Source organism: Hemitrygon akajei, chromosome 29, assembly GCF_048418815.1.
Source record: "Hemitrygon akajei chromosome 29, sHemAka1.3, whole genome shotgun sequence".
Classification (NCBI taxonomy): Eukaryota; Metazoa; Chordata; class Chondrichthyes; order Myliobatiformes; family Dasyatidae; genus Hemitrygon; species Hemitrygon akajei.
Window position 1 is genome coordinate 1,600,681 of NC_133152.1, and position 18,482 is coordinate 1,619,162.

At 42.9% G+C, this 18,482-nt stretch overlaps 1 protein-coding gene across 2 annotated transcripts in view; it reads left to right on the forward strand.

Moving 5' to 3' along the window:
* Nucleotides 1-3,272: 3,272 nt before the first annotated feature.
* LOC140718198 (complement C1q subcomponent subunit C-like) overlaps nucleotides 3,273-18,482 on the forward strand; it is a 30,005-nt gene continuing 14,795 nt past the window's right edge. Inside the window, exon 1 of one of the 2 annotated variants that reach the window (XM_073031644.1) lies at nucleotides 3,273-3,440. The gene's annotated coding sequence lies outside the window, so the exon portion shown is untranslated. The remainder of the gene's footprint in view (nucleotides 3,441-18,482) is intronic. The other variant, XM_073031643.1, reaches the window with a different exon arrangement.

Genomic DNA, 18,482 nt, shown 5'->3' on the forward strand with positions numbered 1-18,482 from the left:
GAGTTCAAAATGAAGAGATGCAAAGAGACTTGGGAGGCCATGTGCAAGATACCCTAAAGGTTAACCTGCAGGTTGAGTCATTTGTGAAGAAGGTGAATGCAATGTTGGCAATCATTTCTAGAGATACAGTGGCTTGCAAAGGTTTGGGCACCCCTGGTCAAAACTTCTGTTACTGTGAACAGCTAAGCGAGTAAAAGATGAACTGATCTCCAGAAGCCATAAAGTTAAAGATGAAACATTATTTTCAACTCTTTAAGCAAGATTAGTGTATTATAAAACACAAACTTGAGGAAATCTGCAGATGCTGGAAATTCAAGCAACACACACAAAATGCTGTGTTCCACCAGCATTTTGTGTGTGTTGCGTAGTGTATTATTCTTGTTTTATACAATTTTAGAGTGGAAAAAAAGGAAAGGAGCACCATGCAAAAGTTTGGACACCCCAAGAGATTTGAGCTCTCAGATAACTTTTACCAAGATCTCAGACCTTAATTAGCTTGTTAGGGCTATGGCTTGTTCACAGTCATCATTAGGGAAGGTCAGGTGATGCAAATTTCAAACCTTTATAAATACCCTGACTCCTCAAATCTTGTCCCAACAATTGATAGCCATGGGCTCCTCTAAGCAGTTGCCTAGCACTCTAAAACTTAAAATAAATGATGCCCACAAAGCAGCAGAAGGCTATAAGAAGATAGCGAAGCAATTCAGGTAGCCGTTTCCTCAGATCGTAATGTAATTAAGAAATGACAGTTAACAGGAACAGTGGAGGTCAAGTTGAGGTCTGGAAGATCAAGAAAACTTTCTGAGAGAACTGCTCGTAGGATTGCTAGAAAGGCAAATCAAAACCCCTGTTTGACTGCAAAAGACCTTCCGGAAGATTTAGTAGACTCTGGAGTGGTGGTGCACTGTTCTACTGTGCAGCGGCACCTGCACAAATATGACCTTCATGGAAGAGTCATCAGAAGAAAACCTTACCTGCATTCTCACCACAAAATTCAGAGTCAGAAGTCTGCAGAGGAACATCTAAACAAGCCTGAAGCATTTTGGAAACAAGTCCTGTGGACGGATGAAGTTAAAATAGAACTTTTTGGCTGCAATGAGCAAAGGTATGTATGGAGAAAAAAGGATGCAGAATTTCATGAAAAGAACACCTCTCCAATTGTTAAGCATGGGGTTGGATTGATCATGCTTTGGGCTTGTGTTGCAGCCAGTGACACGGGGAACATTTCACTGGTAGAGGGAAAAATGAATTCAATTAAGTACCAGAAAATTCTGGAAGCAAACATCACACTGTATGTTTAAAAAAAAGCTGAAGATGAAAAGAGGATTGCTTCTACAACAGGATAATGATCATAAACACACCTCAAAATCCACAATGGACTACCTCAAGAGGCGCAAGCTGAAGGTTTAGCATGGCTCTCACAGTCCCCTGACCTAAACATCATCGAAAATCTGTGGATAGACTTCAAGAGAGCAGTGCATGCAAGACGGCCCAAGAATCTCGCAGAACTAGAAGCCTTTTGCAAGGAAGAATGGGTAAAAATCCCACAAACAAGAATTGAAAGACTCTTAGCTGGCTACAGAAAGTATTTACAAGCTGTGATAACCTGCCAAAGGGGGTGTTACGAAGTACTGACCATGCAGAGTGCCCAACCTTTTGCTTCGGGCCCTTTTCCTTTTTTGTTATTTGAAACTGTAAAAGATGGAAATAAATGAGTAATCTTGCTTAAAATATTAAAGAAATGTGTCATCTTTAACTTTATGCCTTTTGAAAATCAGATCATCTTTTACTCGCTTAAGTATTCACAGTAACAAAAATTTTGACCAGGGGTGCCCAAACTTCTGCATGCCACTGTATAGACTATAAGAACAGGGATGTGATGTTGAGGATCTATAAGGCACTCGTGATACCACACTTGGAGTATTGTGTGCAGTTTTGATCTCCTTATTATAGAAAGGATATACTGACGTTGGAGAGGGTTCAAAGAAGATTCATGAGAATGATTCCAGGAATGACAGGGTTGACTCATGAGGAACGTCTGGCAGCTCTTGGGCTGTATTCCCTGGAGTTCAGGAGAATGAGGGTGTATCTCATAGAAACATTCCAAATGTTAAAAGGCCTGAACAGATTAGATATGGCAAAGGCTATTTCCCATGGTAGGGGATTCTAGGACAAGAGGGCACAACTTCAGGTTTGAAGGAGGTCCGTTTAGTGCTGAGATGTGGAGACATTACTTTAGTCAGAGTGTGGTAAATCTGTGGAATTTGTTGCCACGAACAGCTGTGGAGGCCAAGTTACTGGGTGAAGTTAAGGCAGAGATAGATAGGTTTTTGATTAGCCAGTGCATCCAAGGGTATGGGGTGAAAACAGGGGAGTGAGGATGACTGGATGAAGTGGATCAGCCCATGATTGAATGGCAGAGCAGACTCGATGGGCCAAATGACCTACTTCAGCATCTAAATCTTATAGCCTTATGGTCTTATAAGAGGGGGATTCCTGTCAAGCCTGCACAGGCAGGCACCTCCCTGCTAACAGGTCATCTGCCATTTGTTCCAACTCATCACCTGCAGCCTATTTAAACCCTGCTGTCATCCACAGTTCACCCATCGAACCAGCCAGCCTCAACCAGTTGTTCCTAGTCTTCAGTTACCTTGTGCCTGTAGTGTTTAGTATCTTTTTTCTTTCATATTGTGGCCCCTTGTGGCTTGTACTTTCAGTTTATTTTTAAAGTTATCGTTCATCACTGAATCACCTCCACTGCTCTGCTTTTGGGTCAAGCCTCCTCTACGTTTCCTGACAGTCCACTTCCAGATTACAGCTATTCTAACTCTGGTCTACAAATGCCACACATCTGGTCCACAATGGCCAGTACTAGAATTTAGGTAGCAGAAAATCACCAGAAATGCTTCATTCATTACTCAGTTGAGGCCAGAATGTTGATGGACCCATAATATCCATGAGATCCAAATGTTCAAAAAAAATTACTTCTGAGCACTCCAACAAACTCAGTAAATATTTTGGTAACATCTAATGCTGTTAATTAAAATCACAAGCCTCTGTTTTTTCTTAATTAATCTTTTGTTTGCATGTTTCATTTCAGTGTTATCCACAGAAAGCACAGTAAAGTGAAGAGGTTGGCTTAGCACCATTGGCTTGAACTCCAAATGTTTTTTTTTATCTGAACATTAGACAATAAATATTTCACAAACAACTTCAGTGCCAGGAATAAAACAAGAAGTGAAAGTTGGCCCTCTTGTTCAGACAGATGATTCACTGTGAGCCATTGTACACTAATCTTCCAGCTCCCACTCTCCCTCCCATCTGCCCTCTCCCCCTCTCTCCTTCACTGCCATCAAAAAAGTCTGAACTGTGCAAAACCACTGGGCTACATTAAAGTCTGCTGCTTCGCATTTCTCTCTAATTTTTCAAGTGAAAATAAGGTAAGAATTCAAAGCTTTGACACTTTGCAAAGAATATATCGATTCAAATATTCGTACTTTATTAACTAGATATATTGAAATGATTCATGATATGAGATTTGTAAAAACAACCCCTTCAAAACTAATAATTCTATGAAGGGTTTGCTTGAGATGCTGGTGTGAAACTTGATGTTAAATATGAGAAAAATGTCACAGAGATTATTGATTATTTAAATGTAGAGGTAACTGAACCAAATTCATCCATCGATATTACTCAATTTAGCACTAGAATGTGATGTTACCTTTAGGTAATGGATACTACAAATAGACTGAGAAGAGTTATGAGATCTAATCAAGAATCTATCATTGTCCGCTTTAAATTTACCCAAAGACTTGGTATCCATAACCATCTGTGGCAATGAATACCACAGATTCACCTCCATCTAGCCAAAGAATTTAATCTTTTCTAAAAGAGGAAATCCCTCTATTTTGAGGCTGTGCCTTGTGGTCCTATACTTCCTTGTTATATGAAACATCCTCTTCATAGCTACTCTATCCAGGCCTCCCAATATTCAATAGGTTTCAATGTAATCCTCCCCATTCTTTTAAATTCCAGCAAATACACCCAACTCCTCATAAGATAACCCTTTCATTCCCAGAATAATTTTTGTGAACATACTCCATACATTCTCCAAAGCCAGTACATATTTTCTTATATAAGGGGTCTAAAACAGCTTACAATTCTCCAAGCAGGGTCTGATCAGTGCCTTAAAATTTTCAACATTACATCCTTGCTTTTATATTCGAGCCCCCTCAAAATGACTGCTAACATTTCACTTGCCTTCCTTGCCACCTGCTCACCTGCAAGTTAATCCTTAGGATATCCTGCACAAGGACTCCCAAGTCTCTTTGCACAAGTGATTTCTGAATTTTCTCCCCATTTAGAAAAGAGTCTGTGCCTTTATTCCTACTACCTAAGTACATGATCATCCATTTCCCTACACTATATTCCCTCAGCCAGTTCTTTGCCCATTCTCCAATCTTTCTAGGTCTTTCTGCAGACTCTCTAATTCCTCAACACTATCTGCCGCACCACCGATACTGTATCATCCATAAACCTGGCCATGATGCCATCAATTCCAGCATCAAATTCATTGGCATATAATGTGAAAAGAAGCAGTCCCAAAGCTGACCCCTGCGGGACACCATTAGTCACCAGGAGTCAGCCAGAAAGGGCCCCCTTTATAAACAAGAGAAAATCTGCAGATACTGGAAATCCAAGCAACACACACAAAATGCTGGAGGAACTCAGCAGGCCAGGCAGCATCTATAGAAAAGAGTACAGTTGACGTTTCAGGCCAAGACCCTTCGGCAGGACTCCCCATTTATTCCCACTCTTGCCAGTCTTCTAACCATGCTAGTATCTTTACTATAATACAATGAGCTCTTATGATCATTAGCCTTATGTGAGGAACATTATCAAAGATCTGCTGAAAATCCAAGTAAACATCCACTGAGACTCCTTTGTCTATCCTGCCTCTTATTTCCTCAAAGAATTGTAATGATTTCCCCTTGAGGAAACTTTATCACGTCCTCCAAGAATCCTGAAATCTCATCCTTAATAATGGACTCCAACACCTTTACAACTAAAGTCAGACTGACTGGCCTATAATTTCCTTTATTTTGCTTCCCTCTCTTCTTAAAGATTGGAATGACATTTGCAATTTTCCAGTTCTCCTGAACCATTCCAGAATGTAATGATTCTTGAAAGATTAGAACCATAGAACATTACAGCACAGAAACAGGCCTTTTGGCCCTTCTTGGCTGTGCCGAACCATTTTTTTGCCTAGTCCCACTGACCTGCACCTGGACCATATCCCTCCAAACCCCTCTCATCCATATACCTGTCCAGGTTTTTCTTAAATGTCAAAAGTGAGCCTGCATTCACCACTTCATCTGGCAGCTCATTCCACACTCCCACCACTCTCTGTGTGAAGAAGGCCCCCCCCCCCAATGTTCCCTTTAAACTTTCCCCCTTCACCCTTAACCCATGACCTCTGGTTTTTTTCTCCCTTGGCTTCAGTGGAAAAAGCCTGCTTGCATTCACTCTATCTATACCCATCATAATTTTATACACCTCTATCAAATCACCCCTCGTTCTTCTACGCTCCAGGGAATAAAGTCCTAACCTATTCAACCTTCTTCTGTAACTCAGTTTCTCAAATGATCCCTGAGGCACACCACTAATCACATGCCTCCACTCAGAGAAGCAATCCTCCACTACTGCTCTCTGGCTTCTTCCATTGAGCCAATGTCTAATCCAATTTACTACCTCTCCATGTATACCTAGCAACTGAATCTTCCTAACTAACCTCTCATGTGGGACCTTGTCAAAGGCCTTACTGAAGTCTATGTATACAACATCCACTGCCCTCCCTTCATCCACTTTTCTGGTAAATTCCTCGAAAAACTCTAATAGGTTGGTTAAACATGACCTACCATGCACAAAACCATGCAGACTATTTCTAAACAAAGCCATGCTGACTGTCTATCCAAGTACTTGTAGATCCTATCTCTTAGTATTCCTTCCAATAATTTACCTACTACCGATGTCAAACTTACCGGCCTATAATTTCCCGGCTTACTTTTTGAGCCTTTTTTAAACAACAGAACTACATGAGCTATCCTCCAATCCTCCGGCACCTGACCCATGGATATCGACATTTTAAATATTTCTGCCAGAGCCCCCGCAATTTCAACATTAGTCTCCCTCAAGGTCCGAGGGAATACCCTGTCAGGTCCTGGGGATTTATCTACTCTGATTGCCTCAAGACAGCAAGCACCTCCTCCTCTTTAATCTGTATAAGTTCCATGACCTCCCTACTTGTTTGCCTTGTTTCCATAGACTCCATTCCAGTTTCCTTAGTAAATACAGATGCAAAAGCTTAAAGGGGACGGCAAAGCTTAAAGAATACCGCCACCGTGCCTCTAAGAAAAAGCAGCTTCAACATAAGGAGAGAGTGGGAAAGGCCCAACCAGTTACATCCACCACCAATTCAATGATCTACACTTGCCATAGGACTGTGGATTGGTGCCTTCAGTCAGAAGAATCATACTCGACTACGAGTGATCACTGATGATGATGATTATAATCACTGCCTCCAAAGAATTCCTTTACCTAATTGTCTTGGACCTCCAGAAAGTGTCCACAGCAGGGGTGATTGATAACCCCTGATATCATTGATATGCAGAAAGTTTGAAGTTAATAATGCATTGGGGTGATTGATAAGTTCATGGCCTAAGGTAGAAGGAGATGTTATTAACTTCAAACTTTCTGCATAATCACTCATAAGTGTTGAACTGCATCTGCATGTAATGAGAGCTGTATAACGGATCTCCTTCTACTGTAGGCCACAAACTTATCAATCACCCATTTGCAGACACTTTCTGGAGGTCCAAGATCTGTATGCTCCACGACCACTGGACTAACAGTGTAAATATAGGAGGGGACTATGTTGAAAAGTAGATGTGCTAAGTTTTCTAAAATTGACTCCTTCTACCTTAGGTCATGAACTTATCAATCACCCCTCGTACCTTCTTTTGGAATTCAGCACTAGTCTGACTTTCCCAATCTACCTGCATATTAATGTTCCTCATCACCATCAACAGATTTACTTGACCAAACCTCCACCTTTCCCTCAGCTCTTTTTACATGCCTTTTCCAACTCCTGTTGTACTTGGTACCTCACATCTTGGCTACTGTTCAGAGTCCTGTATATAACTCTCAGCAGGATCTTTTTGCAGTCGTTTCTTAAACTCTATCCAAAAGGGTTCTACATCTTCCAATCCTATGTCACCTCTTTCTTATGATTTGATTTCTTTTCTCATACAAAGCCAGCCCTATCTACCCTGTCTATCTACCCGTAGAGTCATAGAATACTATAGCATAGAAAGAGGCCCTTCAGTCCACCTAGTCTATGCTAGACCATTAATCTGCCTAGTCCCATCAACCTACAACTAGACCAAAGCCCTCTATACCCCTCCATTTTCATATTTTCATATATTTATATTTTCACATTTTCATATGTACATATGAAAATTTCGAAGGTAAATTTGCATCCATATTTGCACTGGCATCTTGTTCTATGCTCTCACCACTCTCTGAGTGAAGAGGATCCCCCTCAAGTTCCACTTAAACATTTCAAATTCCACCTTTCATCCTTAACTCATGACCTCTCATTGAAGTCTCACTCAAGATCAGTAGAAAAAGTGGAAAAAGTATTTACCCTACCTATACCCTCATAACTTTGAATACTTCTATCAAATCTTCCTTCACTCAGATTCAGATTCAGTTTTTTGTCATTTAGAAACCACAAATGCAATGCAGTTAAAAAATGAGACAACATTCTCCAGAATGATATCACAAAAAAAGCACACGACAAAACAGACCACACAAGAAAAACCACATAATGTTTGGTAATCCCCAATCCAGAGTCCGGAGAGGCTGCTGCATATCAATATCATGCTACCATCTTAGCATGTTCCCCGGAAAGGAACTCCAAACCCATCAGACAAAACAAGACTACCCAGACACACCAAGTCAAGAGACCAGCACTACCACCCAACAAACCAAAAACCTACACAAAATCACATAACAACAACACACACAAAATGCTGGTGGAACACAGCAGGCCAGGCAGCATCTATAGGGAGAAGCGCTGTTGACGTTTCGGGCCAAGACCCTTCGTCAGGACCACATAGTTATAGTTAACATTTAGTTGCAACAGTGCAGACAATACCATAATTGATAAGAGACTGACAAAAATCACATAATTTAACATATAGTTCCAACAGTGCAAAGCAATACCGTAATCTGATAAAGAGCAGACCATGGCACGGTAAAAAAAAGTCTCAAAGTCCCGACAGCCCATCATCTCATGCAGACGGTAGAAGGAAGAAAAACTCTTTCTGCCATGAACCCTCCAGCACCGCAACCTTGCTGATATAGCCCCCTGGAAGCACTCAACCACAGCCAACTCTGAGTCTGTCCGAAAACTTCAAGCCTCTGACCAGCCTTCCGACGCAGAGCACCATCTCTGCTGAGTGATTTGACCCCGTCCCCGGCTGCCAAGCAACAGGCAAAGCCAAGGATTCGGGGCCTTCCTCCCGGAGACTTTCCGATCGCACTGTAGCAGCGGCAGTGAAACAGGCATTTCAAAAGTTTCACCAGATATTCCTCCATGCTTCACTCGTCTTAGTTTAAGGGAATAAAGCCCTAACCTATTCAATCTTTTCTTACAACTTAGGTCCCTAAGTCCTGGCAACATCTTTGTAAATTTTCTCTGCTATCTTTCCTGTAGGTGGGTGACCAGATCTGCATACAAAGCTCCAAATTAGGCCTCAGCAATATCTGATACAATTTCAACATGACATCCAACTCCTGTGCTCAATATGTTGATTTTGTGTGACCCTATCTACCTGAAGAATCAGGGATCTATATTCCCAGATTAAGGTGGAGGATTGGAGATACGTCTCTACCAAAGGAGACATAAATTGTTCCTTTCCTCCTCTAGCCTGCAGGCTATCCTTGGACAAGACGCAGAACCTGCTTAGCTCCCTGATCAGGGTCAAGTGAAGCCATGGGAGTAGGTGGCAGATTGTCATATGAGCAGCTGGAGTATATCACAAATCCTAGTTACGTGACCACTGATGCCAAGCAGGCAATCTCAGAAGAGTATTGCTAAAGGTTTGGGTCATCCACCTTGTGATGACATTTCCCAGTAGATGGCAATGGCAAACCAATTTCAAGAAAAATTTTCATAGAACGGTCAAGATCATAGAAAAATCATGTCACCTTCATCGTACGACACAGCACATCACAAAAGAAGGAATTTGTTGAATGCCTACAACATAGCTTTTTAGAGCAGCTTGTGCTTGAGCTTGAGCCTACTAGGTGAAAGGCTATCTTAGACCTGCTGTGGTATTATAACCCAGATCTTGTTAGGGAGCTTATTATAAAGAAACACTTAGGAGACAGTGATCATAATATGATTGAATTTATTCTGCAATTTGAAAGGGAGAAGTATAAGTCACATGTGTCAGTTTCACAATGGAATAAAGGGCATTACAGAGGCATGAGAGAGGAGCTTGCCCAGGTGGATTGGAGGAGGATACTGGTGGGGATGAAGGCAGAACAGAACTGGCTTAAGTCTCTGGAAATAGTTCATTCACAAGGCGCAGGATATATATGACCCACAGAAGAAGTTGTTCTCAAGTGGCAGGGGTAAGCAACCGTGACTGACAAGGGAACTTAAGGACTGCATAAAACCAGTCCCTAAGGAAAGGGCATATAAGGTAGCAAAGGTGAGTGGGAAGTTGGGTGATTGGGAAGCTTTTAAAATCTAACAAAAATATATAAGAAGGGAAAAGATGAAATATGAGGGCAAACTAGCCAACAATATAAAGCAGGATACTAATTTTTTTCAGTTATATAGAGTAAAAGGGAGGTAAGAATTGATATTGGACCACTGGAAAATGAAGCTGGTGAGGTAGCAATGGAGGACAAAGAAATGGCAGATGAACTTAATGGGTACTTTTCATGAGTCTTCACTATGGAAAACAGTAGCAGTGTGCCAGAGGTCCATGAGTGTTAGGGTGCAGGAGTGTGTGCTATTGCAAAGGAAAAAGTGCAAGGCAAACTGAAAGGTTTTATGGTAGATAAATCATCTGAATGAGATGGACTACATCCCAGAGTCCTGAGAGAAGTTGCTGAAGAGATAATGGATGCATTGGTCATGATCTTTCAAGACTCACTTGATTCTGGCATAGTCTGGAAGACTGGAAGATTGCAAATGTCACTGCACTCTTTAAGAAGGGAGGAAGGAAAAATAAAGGAAATTATAGGCCTAACCTCAGTGGTTGGGAAAGTGTTGGAGTCTATTATTAAGGATGAGGTTCTGAGAGACTTGGAAACTAATAATAAAATAAGTCAGTCAGCATAGTTTCTGTAAAGGGTAATCTTGCCTGACAAATCTGTTGGAGTTCTTTGAGGGAGTTAACAAGCAGGATGGACAAAGGAGAAGCAATGGTTGTCATTTACTTGGATTTTCAGAAAGCATTTGATAAGGTGCCGCACATGAGGCTGCTAAACAAGATAAAGTCCTATGGCGTTACAGGAAATATATTGGCATGGATACAGGAATGGCTGACAGGCAGGAGACAGCGAGTGGGAATAAGGGCTCTGTATGGTTGGCTGTCAGTGACTAGAAATGTTCCTCGGGGTCAGTTTTGGGACCAATACTTTTCACATTGTTTGTCAATAATTTGGATAATGGAATTGATGGCTTTGTGGCAAAATTTGCAGATGATATGAAGATAGGTAGAGGGGTAGGTAATGTTGAGGAAGCAATGCAATTGAAGAAGACTTAGACAAATTGTAAGAATGGGCAAAAAAGTGGCAGATGGAATACAGTGTTGGGAAATGTATGATAATGCATTTTGGTGAAGGGAACTATTATCTAAACAGGGAGAAGGTTCAAACATCAGAGGTGCAGAGGGAGTCCTCGTGTAAGACTCTCAGAAGGTTAATTTACAGGTTGAGTCTGTGGTAAAGAAGGCAAATACAATGTTGGCATTTATTTCAAGGGGAATAGAATATAAAAACAAGGAAATAATGCTGAGGCTTTATAAGACACTAGTCAGGCCACACAGAGTTGGGCCCTATATCTCAGAAAGGATGTGTTGTAGTTGGGGAGAGTCCAGAGGAGGTTCACAAGGATGATCCCAGGAATGAAAGGGTTAACATATGAGGAGTGTTTGGCAGCTTTGGTGGTGTACTCACTGGAATTTAGAAGAATGCAGGGTAATCTCATTGAAACATACCGAATGTTGAAAGGACTAGATAGGGAAAATGTGGAGAGGATGTTTCCTATGGTGAGGGTATCCAGAGCTAGAGGGCACAGCCTCAGAATTGAAGGGTAACCCTTTATAACAGAGGCAAGGAGGAATTTTGTTGGCCAGAGAGCAGTGAATCTATGGAATAGTGTGCCACAGACTGTGGTGGAGGTCGCCTATGGGTATATTTAAGGTGCAAGTTGATAATTTCCTGATCGGTCAGAGCATCAAAGGATGGTGAGAAGGCAGGTGTATGGGGTTGAGTGGGATCTGGGATCAGCCATGATGGTATGGTGGAGCAAACTCCATGGGCTGAATGTCCTAATTCTGTTCATATGTCATATGATCTTAAAACAATTGAACGATTCCCAGATACCCTGTTCTGCAGTACTCAGGGGCCCTATCCTGGTTGGTCCTCCCAAAGTGCAACATCTCACACTTCTCTGCATTAAATTCCATCTGTCATTTTTCAGACCATTTTTCCATCTGGTCTGGATCCTGCTGCAAGCTTTGATAGTCTTCCTTGCTGACCACTATACCCCCAATCTTGGTGTCATCACAAACTTGCTGATGCAGTTTACTTGTCAATCTACTGCACTTTCAATGCAGTATGTATTCTCTGATGTTGCACTCCAATTGATCTTCATTCAGCCATGACTCAGTGATGCCCACAACATATCTAGCAATCTCTAATTTCGCTAAAAGATCATTATCTTATTCTGTATACTGCATGCATTATAGTTGAATTCATTCACCTATAACAACTTCAATCCTTATGTATCATGCTTTTGGATTTCGCCCCCATGTTACCCTTCAACATCTCACTAACTGCAATTTTGCCCGATGATCTTTCAAGAATCACAAGATTCTGGAATGGTTTTGAAAGACTTGAAAATTGCAAATGTAACTCCAGTCTTTAAGAAGAGACAGAGGCAGAAGAAGTGAAACTCTAAGCTAGTTAGTCTGACCTCAGTGTTTGGGAAAACATTGAAGTCAATTATTAAGGATGAAGAGAAACATGATAAAATAGGCTGTAGTCAGCATGGTTTCCTCAAGGGAAAATCTTGCCTGACATATGTTGGATTTCTTTGAAAAAATAACAAGCAGGATAGACAAAGGAGAATCAGTTAATGTTGCTTTCTTGGATTTTCAGAAGGCCTTTGACAAGGTGCCACACGATGCTGTTTAACAAGCTATGAATACATGGTATTACAGGAGAGAACCTAGCATGTGTAAAGCAGTGGCTGATTGGCAGGTGGCACAAAATGGGAATAAAGGGAGTCTTTTCTGGTGGGCTGCTTCTAACTAGTGGTGTTCCACAGGGGTCTGTTTTGGGGACGTACCCACCTTAATTTGCCACTAAACTGCAAATTAAACACCTCCTCCTCTGTAATCCAGATACAGTCCATGACTCCACTAGTTTTTGCATCCGTCCCTTTGTCCTTTTTCCAAGTAAATACAGATATAAAAATTCCATTTAAGATCTCCTCCATCTCTTTCAGCTTTATGCATAGATGACCACAATGATCTTCAAGTGGATCAATTTTGTCACTCGTTATCTTTTTGCTCTGAATATATCTGTAGAATCTGTTGGCATTCTCCTTCACCTGTCTGCCAGAACAACGTAAAGTCTTTATTTTATTCTCTCCTGATCTCCCTCTTAAGTTTTCTCTTGCATTTCTTATACTCCTCAAACACCTTGTTTCTATTTTACTACCTATACCTGCTATTCAGGATGAGCCAACCGATTTGCAAATAGATAATACAGAATGTAACATGAATGTAAGGAAGGACAAGCCAATGATTGGGTTCAACTGCAGACAGAGCAAAGAGTTCAGTTGTACCACAGAGGCAAAATTCATAAGGGCAAAGGATTCAGGACTGAAGCTGCTGTATTTAAATGTGTGTCGCATTCAGAATAAGGTGGATGAACTCGTGGCGCAATTAGAGATTAGTCGGTATGACGTTGTGGGCATCACAGAGTCATGACTGAAAGAAGGTCATAGTTGAGAGTTTAACAGCAAAGGACAGGCAGGAAGGTATAGGTGATGGTGTAGCTCTGTTAGTAATAAGAGACAGAATAAAATGTTTAGAAAGAAGTAACATAGGTTCAGAGAATGTTGAATCTTTCTGGGTGGAGTTAAGAAACTGCAAGGGTTAAAAAAAAGTTTTATGGGAATCATATAAATAGCAGCCAAGATATGGGGTTGAGATTGCAAAGGGCATGTAATAAAGGTAATGTCACAAATCTAATGGGGGATTTCAATATACATACAGGGGGATTGGGTAAATCAGGTTGCTGTCGGACTGCAAGAGAAGGAATATGTTGAATGCCTATGAGATGGCTTTTTATAGCATGAGCCTACTTGGGAAAAGGCTTTCTTAGATTGGGTATTGTATAATAACCCAGATTTTATTAGTCAGCTTAATGTAAAGGAACCCTTAGGAGGCAGCGATCATAATATGATTGAATGCATACTGCAGTTTGAGAGGGAGAAGCATAACTCACATTGTATCAATATAACAATGGAATAAAGGGAAGTACAGAGGCATGAGAGAGGAGCTTGCCCAGGTGGATTAGAGGGGGATACTGGCAGGGATAACGGCAGAGCAGAGCTGGCTGAAGTTTCTGGGAATAGTTCACAAGATGCAGGATAGATGTGTCCCACAGAGGAAGTTGTTCTCAAGTGGCAGGGGTTGGCAACCATGACTGATAAGGGATGTTAAGGACTGCATTAAAACCAAGTAAAGGGCACATAACATAGCAAAAGTGAGTGGGTAGTTGGATGATTGGGAAGCTTTTAAATTCCAATGAAAGGCAACTAAAAAAGCTACAAGGGAAAAGATGAAATATGAGGGCAAACTAGATGATGATACAAAGCAGGATATGAGAAGTTTTTCAGTTATATAAAGAATAAAAGGGAGATGAGAGTTAATATTGGACACTGGAAAATGATCCTGGTGAGGTAATAATGGGGGGCAAAGAAATGGAAGATGAAAATAAATACTTTGCTTCAGTCTTTAATATGGAAGTCACTAGCAGTGTGCCAGAGGCCCAAGTGTCAGGGAGCAGAAGTGAGTGCCAATGCTGTTATATAAGAAGTGCAACACAAACTATAAGGTCTTAAAGTGGACAAGTCACCTGGACCAGATGGACTACATTCCAGAGTCCAGAGAGAGGTTGCTGAAGAGATAATGGATGCATTGGAATCCAAGAATCACTTGATTTTGGCATGGTCCCAGGGGACTGGAAGATTGCAAATGTCACTCCTCTTTTTAAGGGAAGAAGCCAAAAGAGGAAATTACAGGCCAGTTAACATAGACTCAGTGGCTGGGAAAGTATTGGAGTCCATTATTAAGGATGAAATTTCAGGGTACATGGAGTCTAATGATAAAATAAGTCAAAGTCAGCATAGTTTCTGTGAAGGAAAATCTTGCCTGACAAATCATTACAATTCTTTGAGGAAGCAGCAAGCAGGATGGACAAAGGAAAGGCAATGGATCTCATTTTCTTGGATTTTCAGAAGGTATTTGATAAGGTGCCTCACATGAGGCTGCTGAATAAGATAAAATTCTATGGCACGACAGGAAAGATATTGGCATGGATAGAGGAATGGCTGACAGGCAGGAGCCAGCAAGTGGCCAGCTTTATTTGGTTGGCTGCTGGTGACTAGTGACATTCCTCAGGTGTCAGAATTCAGACCACTATTTTTCATACCGCTTGTCAGTGCTTCAGATAGTGGAATTGATGACTTTGTTGCGAAGTTTGTGGATTATACAAAGAGGGGTAAGTAGTGCTGAGAAAGCACTGTAATTGCAGTAGGACATAGACAAATTGGAATAATGTGCAAAAAAGTGGCTGATGGAGTACAGTGCTGAGAAATGTATGACAATGCATTTTGGTAAAAAGAACAATAGTGTTGATTATTATCTAAATGGGGAGAAAATTCAAACATCAGAAGTACAGAGGGACTAAGAAGTCCTCATGGAAGACTCCAAAAAGCACAATTCACAAGGGGAGACACAATAATTGGTGACAGAGGAATAAGAGAGATGAAAATGGTGTACTAGGGCTAACTGACTGTGATGTGGTGCACCAGTGCTGTCTGAGTGTGATGTGGTGCACCAGCGCTGACTGAGTGTGATGTGGTGCACCAGCGCTGTCCGAGTGTGATGTGGTGCACCAGTGCTGTCTGAGTGTGATGTGGTGCACCAGCGCTGTCCGAGTGTGATGTGGTGCACCAGTGCTGTCCGAGTGTGATGTGGTGCACCAGCGCTGACTGAGTGTGATGTGGTGCACCAGTGCTGTCTGAGTGTGATGTGGTGCACCAGCGCTGACTGAGTGTGATGTGGTGCACCAGCGCTGTCCGAGTGTGATGTGGTGCACCAGTGCTGTCCGAGTGTGATGTGGTGCACCAGTGCTGTCTGACTGTGATGTGGTGCACCAGTGCAGTCCGAGTGTGATGTGGTGCACCAGTGCAGTCCGAGTGTGATGTGGTGCACCAGTGCTGTCCGAGTGTGATGTGGTGCACCAGTGCTGTCTGAGTGTGATGTGGTGCACCAGTGCTGTCTGAGTGTGATGTGGTGCACCAGCGCTGACTGAGTGTGATGTGGTGCACCAGCGCTGTCCGAGTGTGATGTGGTGCACCAGTGCTGTCCGAGTGTGATGTGGTGCACCAGTGCTGTCTGACTGTGATGTGGTGCACCAGTGCAGTCTGAGTGTGATGTGGTGCACCAGCACTGTCTGAGTGTGATGTGGTTCACCAGCGCTGTCTGAGTGTGATGTGGTGCACCAGTGCTGTCTGAGTGTGATGTGGTGCACCAGCGCTGACTGAGTGTGATGTGATGCACTAGCGCTGTCTGAGTGTGATGTGGTGCACCAGTGCAGTCTGAGTGTGATGTGGTGCACCAGTGCTGTCTGAGTGTGATGTGATGCACTAGTGCTGACTGAGTGTGATGTGGTGCACCAGTGCAGTCTGATTGTGATGTGGTGCACCAGTGCAGTCTGATTGTGATCTGGTGCACCATTGCTGACCTAGTGGTGTGCACCAGTGCTGACTGAGTATGATGTGGTGCACCAGTGCTGACTGAGTGTGATGTGATGCACTAGTGCTGACTGAGTGTGATGTGGTGCACCAGTGCAGTCTGAGTGTGATGTGGTGCACCAGTGCTGTCTGAGTGTGATGTGATGCACTAGTGCTGAGTGTGATGTGGTGCACCAGTGCAGTCTGATTGTGATGTGGTGCACCAGTGCAGTCTGATTGTGATCTGGTGCACCATTGCTGACCTAGTGGTGTGCACCAGTGCTGACTGAGTATGATGTGGTGCACCAGTGCTGACTGAGTGTGATGTGGTGCACCAGTGCTGTCTGAGTGTGATGTGGTGCACCAGCGCTGTCTGACTGTAATGTGGTGCACCAGCGCTGTCTGACTGTGATGTGGTGCACCAGTGCAGTCTGAGTGTGATGTGGTGCACCAGCACTGTCTGAGTGTGATGTGGTTCACCAGCGCTGTCTGAGTGTGATGTGGTGCACCAGCGCTGACTGAGTGTGATGTGATGCACTAGCGCTGTCTGAGTGTGATGTGGTGCACCAGTGCAGTCTGAGTGTGATGTGGTGCACCAGTGCTGTCTGAGTGTGATGTGATGCACTAGTGCTGAGTGTGATGTGGTGCACCAGTGCAGTCTGATTGTGATGTGGTGCACCAGTGCAGTCTGATTGTGATCTGGTGCACCATTGCTGACCTAGTGGTGTGCACCAGTGCTGACTGAGTATGATGTGGTGCACCAGTGCTGACTGAGTGTGATGTGGTGCATTAGTGCTGTCTGAGTGTGATGTGGTGCACCAGTGCTGTCTGAGTGTGATGTGGTGCACCACTGCTGACTGTGATGTGATGCACCAGTGCAGTCTGATTGTGATCTGGTGCACCATTGCTGACCTAGTGGTGTGCACCAGTGCTGACTGAGTGTGATGTGGTGCACAAGTGCTCTCTGACTGGGATGTGGTGCACCAGTGCTGAGTGTGACGTGGTGCACCTACACTGACTGAGTGTGATGTGTTGCACCAGTGCTGTCTGAGTGTGATGTGGTTCACCAGTGCTGTCTGAGTGTGATGTGGTTCACCAGTGCTCAGTGTGATGTGGTGCACCAACACAGAATGAGTGTGATGCGGTGCACCAGCGCTGTCTGAGTGTGATGCGGTGCACCAGCGCTGTCTGAGTGTGATGCGGTGAACCAGTGCTGTCTGATGTGGTTCACTAGTGCTGTCTGACTGGGATGTGGTGCTCCAATATTTGGCAATATACATCCCATCCAGCCCTTTCACAGTATGAGAGTCCCAGTCTATACTTAGAAAGTTAAAATCATCTATCATTCCAATAAGAGTTGGAACATTATGATGAAGTCATATAAGGCATTGGTGAGGCTGAATTTGGAGTATTGTGTGCAGTTTTGATCACTGAATTACAGGAAGGATATTACTAAGGTTGAAAGAGTGCAGAGAAGGTTTACAAGGATGTTGTTGGGACTTGAGAAACTGAGTTACAGAGGAAGGTTGAATAGGTTAGGATTTTATTCTCTGGAGCGTAGAAGAATGAGGGGAAACTTGATAGAGGTGTATAAAATTATGATGGATATAGATAGAGTGAATACAAGCAGTCTTTTTCCACTGAGGCTAGGAGAGAAAAAAGCCAGAGGACATGGGTTAAGGGTGAAGGGGGAAAAGTTTAAAGGGAACATTGGGGGGGCTTCTTCATGCAGAGAGTGGTGGGAGTGTGGAATGAGCTGCCAGATGACGTGGTAAATGCAGGCTCACTTTTAACATTTAAGAAAACTAGGACAGGTACATGGATGAGAGTTGTATGGAGGGATATGGTCCAGGTGCAGGTCAGTGGGACTAGGCAGAAAAATGGTTCAGCACAGCCAAGGAGGGCCAAAAGGCCTGTTTCTGTGTTGTAGTGTTCTATGGTTCTATAACCTTATTTCTCTTGCAAATGTCTGCCATCTCCCTTTCTTATTCCTTAGTTCCAAACTCAGTTGATGAATCCTCCAGTCTGTCCTGTCTGAGCACTGCTGATGTTTTTCTTGACAAGTAATGCCAACCCTTCCCCTTTAATACTTCCTCTCTATCATGCCTAAAACAGTACGCCAAGAGACAGAGCTGCCAGTCCTGCC